Here is an 11,331-nt window from a genome sequence, read left to right on the forward strand (position 1 = left end):
CCTGTGGAGGGGAGATGGGGCCGTAAACATACCCCTGTGACATGGTTAGTGTGTGTATAAGTCTATATACACATGTATGTATTTCTACCCTCTTATTTTGTATTTTCCCCAAACTTTTCTAGATTTCTTTTCCTACTCTTTCTTGGTTTCTCAGTTATTTTTCTTGTTAGATTTTTCTCCCTTACTAGTTTGCAAATTATGCCTTTTTTGCTATTTTAAGTGGTTACACTAGAACTTTTAATATGCATATTTTATTCATCTAAGTCAAAGTTTAATTAATATCTTTATTTTTTGGTAAATGAAACAAGGACCTTAGAATTCTAATTTTCCCTCTTCTACCTTATATATTACTGCTTTTATGTATTTGACCCTTACCCTGTATTTTCTGGCCTACAAGACCTTGTGACTATGGTTTACAATATCTGTTCTGGTTTATTCGCGTATGTACCACTTTGCTTGCTTCCCATTCCTCCTTGTCTTGCCCTCCTCCCATCTGGGGTCGCTTTCTTCCTGCCTGCTGGTGGCGAATACGGTTTTCGTTCGTCTCGTCGTGTCATTATTGTTTCTTACTATTAAAGTATCTATCTTTTCACTGGTTTCAGAACTCTTTGCTGATAGTCATTTTTTCTCAGCATATTGAAGATATAATCCCGCTGACTTTCAGCTGTTCAGGAATCAGCTGTTTTTGTCTGTCACCGCTCTGAAAGCAATCTGTCCTTCACACTGTCTCTGTCTTTGGTATCCTGCATTTCCACCCTGGTGCACTTCTTATAGATTTTTTAAATTCACTTTGGGGAGATTTATCAAGATTCTAGAATGTACGTATAGATTGGTGGATTTCTGGGTCCCAGCCCCCAACCCCAATAGTGTTTCTGTCCCACGATCTCTCTTCTGTCCTTCTGGACCCTCTGGTTATATGCGCCTTGGACCTTCTCACTCTCGCCTCCACATCTTTTAATTATTCTTTCACACTTTCCATATTTTTACATATCTTATATTTTAGAGAATTTCTTCTAGTTCTAATTTTATTATGTCTGATGTAGTCAATTGTGTCTAATCTATCTAACACAACCATTGCATTTGTAGATTTAGTTACAATTCTTTGAATTTCTAGAGGGGCATTCTATTTCTTTCTTGTTCAAATACACTTGATCTTTCTTCAGAGTCTCTTGTTCCCTGCTCAAATGTTCAAGCTTCTCTGTTTTCAGCATTTTAAACAGTTATTTTAAGTGATTTGTCCGATAATTCCAACATCTGAAGTCCATGATGATTTTTTTCCACTGCATGTTGTTCCCAGGAATGTTTTGTGATTTTCACCTACAAGCTACTCATTTCTTGGAACTTTGCGGGACTCCTCCAGGCTTCGGGTAAAGGTGGGGTTTTTCCAGGAGGGTTCGCATCTGATTTGCCACAGCATTACCAGACTGGGCACTCTATAATGTTTGACTTAAATATTTTAGACCACTTAAGTAGTAAGAATTTGGGCTTCAAATCCACTTTGGTATGGCTTCTCATTACCTATTTGCAGGGGATGTTTCATTTTCTCCTGAGAATAGGGAAATTAAGGCAGACGTTTTTCTTCTCAGTCTATTGGGAGGTGGTGTTGCTATACCTAGTTCATCCATTCACTGAAGTCTGAGTCTTATGTGGGGAAGGTTTTATTAGCCTTCCCACCTTAAACAGGCCCCGAGTTTCTCTCAGTAGTGCTGGAACTGGCTCTTATCAGCTCAAAAGAACCAAATATCCAGGAATTTCGCATACCAGTTCTTAACGCCATTAGTAGCTTAAAATTGGCCATGGTGGAGTGTTTACACCATGGGAATCAGCAAACACTAAAAACAGGTGTGTTGCTTTGTTGGTGAGGCAATTACTAGCATACCACTGGTTTCTCTCAAATCACCCCACCCAAACAGGACCATAAATATTCAAGTTCAAGTTTACCGAGTTAAAAAAAATGATAACGTTTCTGTTGTGCAAGATAAAAAAGTTCTAGCTATCTGCCATACAACATTGTGCTTATAGTTACTGATATCACACTGTACATTCAACAATCTGTTGGGCATAGATCTCATGCTATATGTTTTTTCAAATAAATAAAATAAAATAAAAGTGTGCTCAAGGTAAAAGTCAATTTCATTGCTCAAGTTTCCTCTCTGGTTTCCTGAGTGATCAGGCCTGAGTATTCCTCACTTTCTTGCTGGCATAGCAGTCAGTATGTTTTTAAAAGATTTATTTTATCCAGAACTGTTTTCAGAAGGAAGCTTATTTAGGATACCTAGTCCACCTTATTCCCTGAAAACTGTGTCCTCAGTTTCTTAACGTAGGAATTGAGAGAGTTGAACTAGATCAGTAGTTCTTACCACTTTGGGGACAGAGATCTTTTAAACATCTGATAAAAATTAGATCCTGGAGATCCTCTCCCCCAAAAAATACACATCCACACAGAGGAAATGTATGGTTTTGCTACCCTGAAACCAAACAGGAGTTTAAGAACCTCCAATGACATGAAGGTTCTCTGAGGTTCCTGCCAGAGCTAACTTCTGATGGCCTCACCATGGCCTCTGCCCAGAGCAGGGACTTTCCACAAGTCTGTCTCCCCTTGGCTGGGCATGGGGAATGCAGGCCTTGGAGTCTCCAGGACTGCCAGGACCTCTGGGGGAAGGAGAAACTGTGAGTTGTCACTAAAAGCTGCACAGGGCTAAAGCTCAGGCAATATGCCTTCAAGCAGAGCTCCCCACGTTTATTCATGCAGTAAGTATTTATTGGACTCTGTTCTAGCTATCTACTGTTACATAACAAATCACACCAAAACTTAGTGGCTTATATAATAATAACAATTTTATTTTTATCTCCCACAGTTCTAGGAGTGACCAGGCTCAGCGAAGTAATTCTCCCCCCGGGTGTCCCATGTGGCTGCAGTCAGGTGGGAGCCGAGGCTGGCATCATCTCAAAGCTTTCCTCAGTGCGCGTCTGGCGGTTGATGCTGGCTGTGGGCTGGGTTTTCACTGGGGCTTTTGGCTACACACCTACATGTGGCCTCTCCATGTGGCCCGGGCATCCTGACAGCATGGCATCTGGGTTCTGAAAGGGAGCATCCAAAAAGAGAGCAGGCCAAGAGGATGCCATATTAGCTTTTACGGCCGACAGCATCATTTCTGCCACATTCTGTTAACTAGATGCAAGTAATTAGACCTGCCCATATTTAAAGGGAAATCAATGAACCTCTAACATGACGGAAACACATGTTTTTGCAGACATGCTTCAAAACCACCACATACCCCTTCTGGGTGCCAAGTACTTAACAAGGCACTTGGGACAGCGTGGTGAGTCACACAAATCCTGCCCTTATGGCACTTACGGTCTAGGGGTAGAGATAAATATGAATAAAGCACTATCACAAATAGCGCTATGGAAGATGAGGGAAGGGGGCCATGAGACAGTATACTACACATTTGTATGACCTGGACCAGGGGCCCAAGGAAGAATTCCCTCAAGAAGAGACATCTGGTTTGAGAGCTGAAGCATTAGTAGTTGCTAACTCTGTGAAGCAGGTTGAATAAGAGAGGCTTCCAAGAGAAGGGAACAACAGGCCATGGCCGTGGGGCAGAAGGAAGGTGGCCCAGAGGCAGGCAGTGTTCCTGGACACGGTCAGCAGGGGAGGCAGATAGCAGCTGTGAGACAAGGCTGCAGCAGTGGGCCGAGGCCTGGCCCCCAGGCTTTGCACACTCGGTGGGGTTATCCGGCTACCCATCTTTGGCGTAACAGCTGTGGGGAGCTGTTTAAGGGTCACTCACTGGAGAGCGATATCGATAGATCCGCATTGTAAAGATCTCTCTGGCAGCTGTGTGGACGGCCACTGCCTGATGCAGAGTCAGGACCGCGAGGGTGGGGGATCCGTCTGTAGTACTTCCCCTCTCCATGAGACTCCCACACACGTGCTCAGGCCAGCAGCAGCCTAGGTCCTTCGCCTCCAGACTGGGCTCCTGCAGCCTATACCCAACCTCCTCAGTCCCTCTTCCCAGGCACAGGAATCCCTGCCATCTTAAATTATTCAATTAGTCATTCCTTTAGTCTACCAGTCATTTGGTGTAGTGGCTTGAACTGTGGCCCCCCAAAACATATGCCTACATCCTAATCCCCAAAACCTGTAGTGTGACCTTATTTGGTGGGGGGTGGGGGGAGGTCTTTGTGAACATAATTAAGAATCTCAAGGTGAAGAGATCATCCTGGATCATCTGGGTGGGCCCTAAACCTAAACAAATGTCCTTATAAGAGTGGGGCAGAGGGAGACCTGACAAGGACAGAAGAGGAGGAAGTAATGTGATCGCCGCGGTGACAAAAGTGATGTGGCTACAAGTCAAGGAATGCCAACAGCTGCCAGAAGCTGGGACAGTCAAGGAACACACCGTCCCCTAGAGTGCGGCCCCAGTGACACCTTGATTTCAGGCCAATGATCTGATTTTGACCTTCTGGCCTCCAGACTGTGAAAGAGTAAACTTCTGTCTGTTTTAAGCCACTGAATTCATGGTAATTTGTTACAGCCGCCTGAAAAGCTAATACAGTCGGGCACTTCTCCAGTCGTTCCCTGCTGACGAGCTCTACTGGCTCCTTCAGGGGACCTCTATGCAATGGGATACCCCAGGCTGAGTTCTCAGGCCTCTTCTTTGTCTCTGCCCTCCCCCTGTGCGACCTCACCCACTCATTTGGCTGTGAATCGCCATTTATTTGCTAATAATCGCTCCCAATTTTGTCTCCCTCCAGACCCTTCCTGCGAGCCCAGCCACCATCACAGGCAGATGAAAAGAGGCCTCTGGTTCTACCCCACCCCACCCTCACATCTTCCTGGCCAGGCACCCCCAGCCACTCAGAGCTCAAGTCAGAAATGTGTAGCCATCCTAGATTTTCCCATTTCCCTCATGCCTGACATACAATTGCTAGCAAGTCTTGTTGTTTGGGTCTCAGAAGATTTCTTCAATCTCTCCACTCGCTTCCACTGTCACCACTGCCACCAGCACCTCTCACCCAGATGACTGACCAGCTTCCTGACGGCTCCCAGCTGCTCACAGCCGCGAGAGTGAGTTTAAAAAAATCAGATCAGGTTTCAGGTTTCTGAACAACTTTACTGAGGTATAATTGACGTATTAAAGTGTACAATAGAGTAAGTTTTGACATGTGCATTCACCCATGAAATCACCAGTACAATAAAAATAAGGAACCTATCACTCCAAAACATTTCCTAGTGCTTCTTTGCAATCCAGCCCTGCCTCCCAACCTCCCACCCCCAGGCAACAACTGGTCTGCTTTCTGTCGCTATAGGCTAGTTTGCATTTTCAGAATCTTATATAAAGTGGAATAATACAGTATGTACTTTTTAAAAAAAATTGTTCATTTTTTTGAGAAACATCAATTTGTTGTTCCACTTATTCATTGGCTGCTTCGTCTTTTTTTTTTAAGATGTTGTTTATTTATTTTTAGAGAGATGGAAAGTGAGAGAGAGTAATATTAATGTGTGGTTGCCTCCCATGCACCCCCAGCCCAGACAGGTGCCCTGACTGGGGATTGAACCAGCAACCCTTTGAGTGCCAAGCTAGCACTCAATCCACTGAGCTACACCAGCCGGGACTGGTTGTTTCTTATATGTGCCCTGATGGGAGATTGAACCCATAGCCTTGGCATATCAGGACAATGCTCTAAGCAACTGAGCTACCTGGCCAGGGCTGTTTGTACTCTTTTTATGTGGATTAATAATTTTAAGAGTCATCCATGTTACTCACTGTATCAATAATTAATTTTGTTTTATTGTTGAGTATTATTCCATTGTATGAATTGACCACAATTTGTTTAACCATTTACCTGATGATGGGCATTTTATAGCTATTATATATAAAGCTGTATAAACATTCACCCTGTAGGTGTCTGTGTGGGCTTATGCTGTCATTTCTCTTGGGTAAATACCTCGGAGAGAAATAAGGGGGTCATATTAGACGTGTCTGTCTAACTTTTTGAGAAACTGCCAAACTGTTTCCCAAAGTGTTTATATTGCTTAACATTCCCGCCAGTAGTGCAGAAGGGTCACAGCTGCTCACATGCTCGCTCACACTCAGTCGGTCTTTTAATGTTAGCTTTTCTAGTGGGTGTGCAGTGGTCTCCTATTGTTTTACTTTACATGTCTCTGATAACCAAGCAGCATTTTCTCAAGTGCTTGTTTGCATAACTTCTTTGGAGAAGTATCTGTTCAAACTTTTTGCTCATATTTTTAAAAAGTTGTCTTCTGAGTTGCACATACTTTTTAAATATATTCTCAATGTAAATTCCCTTTTTTCATATATTCTATGTATATAAAGAGGTTTTTAAAAATATGTTCTAGATACAGCTCCTTTGTTGGATATATATTTTGCAAATATTCCCTCCCATGGGCGACTGTCTTTTCATTTCCTATCAGTGTCTTAGAAAGCACTAGGTTTAAATTTAATGGAGTCTAGTTTATCAACTTTCTGCTTTATTGTTAGTACTTTTTGTGCTAACAATATCTAAGAACTCTTCTTCCAACCCAAAGATATAAAGATTTTCTCCTATGTTCTCTTCTAGAGGTTTTACAGTCTTTGCTCTTACATGTAGGTTTGTGGTCCATTTGGAATTAATTTTTGAGCATGGTGTGAGACTTGGGCAGATGTTCATTTTTTTTTTCCACACAGACATCCAGTTGCTCCAGTGCCATGTGTTGAAAAGCTTATCTTTTCCCCAAGGATGCCCTGGCACCTTTGTCGAAAGCCAATTGGCAATACGCGTGCAGCTTTATTTTGGGACTGTCTTTTCTGTTCCACTGCTCTGCGTGCTCATGTGTACATCAGTTCCATGCTGTCTCGATTACTAGAGCTTTGCATTGAGTCCTGAAATCAAGTAGGGAAAGACCTCCAACTTTACAATTCTTCTGAAAATGGTTTTGCTCTCCAAGGTCCTTTGCATTTTCACATACATCTTAGAATCGGCTCATTGATTTCTTTGAAAGGACCTGCTGTGCCCTGACTAACGGGGCTCAGTTGGTTGGGCGTCGTCCCGAAAAGCCAAAGGTTGGAAAGATTCTTTGACAAGATTCCAGGTGAGGGCACACAGCTGGGTTGAGGGTTTGTTCCCCATCTTCAACCCCATCCTCGGGGCCCAAACATGAGAGGCAATGAATGGATTGGTGTTTCTCTCAAGAAGATGTTTTTCTTCCTCTTTCTCCCTCCCTCCCCCGCTCTCTAAAAAATAAATGATAAAAAAAAAAACCTGTTGAGACTTTAATTGGAATTATTTTGAATCTGTATATCAGCTTGGGGAGAACGGCCATATTGACAATATCAGAGCTTTGGACCCACGAACACAGGCCCTCTCTTCATTTACTCAGATCTTATTTAATTTCCCCGGCACTGTTCTGCAGCTTTCAGCATTACAGATCTTACACGGCTATTGTCAGATTAGTCCCTACGTATGTCATATTATTGACAGTATTATTAAAGGTATTGTTTTTGTAATGCCAATTTCCAAGCATCCATTATTCAAATACAATTGGTTTCCTTTTTTTAAGATTTTTTAAGTTATATTTTATTGTTCTTATGCAATTACTGTTGTCCCAGGTTTTCCCCCTTTGCCCGCCTCCGCCCAGCCCCCCCACTTCCTCAGGCAGTCCCCACACTGTTGTCCAGGATTGACCCTTGCATGATGCAGGTGTTGGGGGCACTGACCCCTGCCCCACCCAAGCAGTGGAAAACCTGCAGCCTAAGTTGGCCTCTTCATTAGGGGATTCCCAGTCATGGGTCTGACAAAACTGCAATTGACCTTGAATACTTTTTATACGCAGATAAGCCCTTTCTCCTTCATGTTAGGTAGAATTCAGCAGATGTTCTAGGCCCGGAGTTTTCTTTATAGGAAGATTTTTAACCATAGATTCAATGTTTTAGTGGACATAGGGCTATTTGGGCTATCTCTTCTTGAATGTGAGTCACGCTGTCCCTTAAAGCCCTCAGGGTCTTGCCCTCACACCTGAAGTCCTTACTGTGGCTTACACGGCCCGTCTGGCCTGCCCGTCCCTACAACCTCATCTGCTTGCCGCCTCTTCCTCGCTCACTGTGTCCCAGTCACACTGATCTTCTGGTTATGCCAAGGTTATGCCAAGCTCTTCCCCAACTCAATACCTACACATTGCTTTTGCCTCTAACTGGAAAGCTCTTCCACAGGCTCTTTGCATGGTTTCCCCCCTCCCCCTCATTCTTATCCCCCAGGTTTCAAACTATGTATCAGGGTGGTGCTTCCTGACTTTATATCCAGAGTGGGGCCTGCTGGATCCCCTCTCCCACACAACCCTTTTACTGCCTTCACAATACACAGTCACACTCTGTCACTGTTTCGGTTGCTTATTGTTAGCTCCCTAAGAGCAGGGATCTTGTCTATCTTATTCACTGCTCTATCCCCTGCACCCAACTATGACCTGGGACAAACAAGATGTTTGGTCACTAGTTGTTGAATAAGTAGACTAAATCAGTAGGTGGGTCTGTTGATCAGTCAGGCCGCACACGAGGAAGTCAGCGAGTGTTCCGTGAGCCTGCCCGTCAGACTGAGGATGTTGGTCAGCCTGGGGGAGGTCAGGCAGGCACAGCTGCTCTGGCTGCTCTGTGGGGCGGGCCTGTGTGGCTGGTGAGCCCCTGTGAAGTCAGCCCAGGGTTCTGGGGGACACAATGAAGTAAAAGGCTAATGCCGACACCAAGAGGTGGACCAAGAGGCTTCTGGTCCACCTGTCTACTTGGAGGCTCACTGCTTCACACTGCCCAGCCAGAGGGCGAAGTGGGGGAGTACAGGGTGACTAGGGTTGGTGCAGAGCCTGGCCCAACTCTGACAGCTGCAGCTGTGTCTCAGGGCTTTTGAGCCCCATAAAAGTCTCACCTGGTGACTGCAGTGCTCAGGAAGAGCCTGTGCAGGAGGCACAGAGAGGGCTTTGTGGCTTCTTTCCCACCCCACCCAACTTCCCGACCTGGGCCCTCTGCTCATGGAAACTCCCACGCTGGTCCTGGCTGCCTGGCCCCAGGAGACAGGCGGGGGTGCACGTTGCCACTGCCTGCTCAGCAGGGGGACAGGACACGTGCCTGTACCTCCAGGGGCCATTCTCTGCAACTGAACCCATCCTGGGTCCCCTCTCCATAGACCAGAGAAGGCCTAGCTCTCTGGTGGAAGAAGCAGCCTTGCGTGGGAGCTGGCAACCTCACGGTTAATCCCGAGCTTCTCCAAACACCCTTGGCTGTGGGGTCATGGCTGTGGCTGGAGTCCCATCATGGATGAGGAGATGTAGGAGGGTGTCAGAGCCACTTGTGTAGGAGGCAGCTGTTTGCAATAACTAGGCAGCACACCCAGGCTGCCGGTGATCCCTGAGCCTCCGTCCTGCTCACTGACACACTCCATGACCAGGGGGCCCTGCTTGGTGACGTCATCTTCCTCACACAGGGCTGAGGGAAATGAGCTCAGGGAGGCCATCAGAGGCGGCCTGTTTACTTACAGAGACCCTGGCCGTCAGCAGCTCTTTGACCAGACGTTTCCTGTCCTAGCCAGCATGAAGCAGAAATTTCCTTAAACACATTATTTTGGCCTCAAACCACTGCTTGCTCCCTTGCTTTGAATTTTTTTTTCAAGAGGAAAATTCCCAGTTCTGGTCCCAAATAGAACAAACTAGAGATGGTGCGGGGAGAGCCCAACGACCCCCAAAAGGGCCTTTTTCGGTTTAAGTTGCTCCTACCTCCCCAGTAATCCTTGGAGCTGGGAGACCATCAGACCGATTCGCAGTTACCCGTGTGTGGGGAGAGGGGGTCGGAGGGGAGGCCAGCATCACCCCAAGGCAGACCCTCTCCCGCCTCGCCTCGCCTCGCTCAGGGTCTCAGCCACAAGCGGCTCATACTCACAGCATTTCCCAACTCAGCAGCGCTGGCTAGGCCCTAGACCCCTCCCTCCTTCCCTCAGGGTCAGACAAGTCTCAGGAGAGCCCCGGAGCCATGGGTTATCACAGGTTCCAGGGGACTGCCAAGATGGCCAACCCCCAGCAGCCCTGGCTGAGAGGCGCTGTTGCCTACCCTTACCCACTCTCTTTGTGTTGTTCCTGCTGGAACTCAGCCATTCCACAGCCCTTGAGGGTAGAGGGGACACAGAGGTCTCCTCAGTTCCCCAGTGTTCCAGGATCCTAAGGCCATCTATGCCAGGAGCAGAGCAGTGCCCTCCCGGGAAGATCAGTCACAGGAGACAGGTGCCCTCTGTCTCACTGGGTCTGCCCACGGTCAGGGCTGGCCAGGCAGGCTCAGACACGCTGGGGAGCCTGAAGCCTCACCTGACCCAGCTCTGCTCTGTGGCCTGATCCTATTTAGCTCAGCATCCCGGGCACCAGGGAGGGTGCAGAGGGGGCAGAATCAGGTCAGAGGAGGGCACCAAATCTGTGTTTCACACACTACATGAGCCTGAGAAACCGTCAAGGGTCCCCATCGGAAGGGGTGAAGGGAACAGCTCACACACAGATCTCAGCTGGCAGCTTCTTAGAAGACACTGAGAAAAGAGCCAGATCTTCTCACCTAACTAGCCTCCCACAACCAACATAAACATGTGGTTCCCGTGATTTCAGTTAGTCAGCGTGTCTACTGAACCCAGACTTTATAAGGTATGAAAGTTGGAAAGACCCTCCCTAAAGACAGAAACTAACACTCATTGGACATCTGTGAGCCTGGCTCGGCGCCGGCCTCTGCACAGGCTCCCATCTGACACCCACGCTCTGAGGGGGACTGAGCGACTCTGAAGGAGATGCCGCTCGCATATGGCGGAGTGGGACTCTGATGAGGCATCCCCACATCTGGCTTCCAGAAAGTAATCAAGTCATGAAATCAATCATGCTCCTTCTGTAAGCCAAGCAAGGCCTGCAAGTTAAAGATGTGGGAATCCAGCCCTTTCATTCTATAGATGAGGAAACCGAGGCCAGGTCACAGGGCCAAGCATTTGACAGTTGCTCTGACCAGGGCCCCTCCCACCACCCTGACCTGTCTCGTGGTCCCAACTTGGCCCAGGTGAAGGGAGGGTGGGAGAAAAGCTGTGGCTGCTGCTGTACAGAAGACCAGACAGACAGAGATGAACAGGGAAACACACACAGACACAGAGACGCACATGCAGGCAGACACGCAGAGACATGGATACACAGGCAAAGATACACACAGGGCTTGTAGCCATGTGTTGTTTCGCTGTCATCTCTCTACTTGATGCGTGGTTCCTTTCCAGATCGCAAATTCCACAAGGAAACAAGCAAAAAAGGCCCTTACTCTGGGCGCCCCC

General features: G+C 46.9%; 1 long non-coding RNA gene across 1 annotated transcript; it reads right to left on the reverse strand.

Moving 5' to 3' along the window:
* Positions 1 to 2,819: 2,819 nt before the first annotated feature.
* On the reverse strand, positions 2,820 to 10,976 carry LOC118496708. The gene is made up of 2 exons (XR_004899266.1): positions 10,101 to 10,976; positions 2,820 to 3,081 (listed from the first exon to the last, which is right to left on the reverse strand). It is a non-coding gene; the product is annotated as an uncharacterized LOC118496708 (long non-coding RNA).
* Positions 10,977 to 11,331: the final 355 nt, after the last annotated feature.

This window comes from Phyllostomus discolor, chromosome 1, assembly GCF_004126475.2.
Source record: "Phyllostomus discolor isolate MPI-MPIP mPhyDis1 chromosome 1, mPhyDis1.pri.v3, whole genome shotgun sequence".
NCBI lineage: Eukaryota > Metazoa > Chordata > Mammalia > Chiroptera > Phyllostomidae > Phyllostomus > Phyllostomus discolor.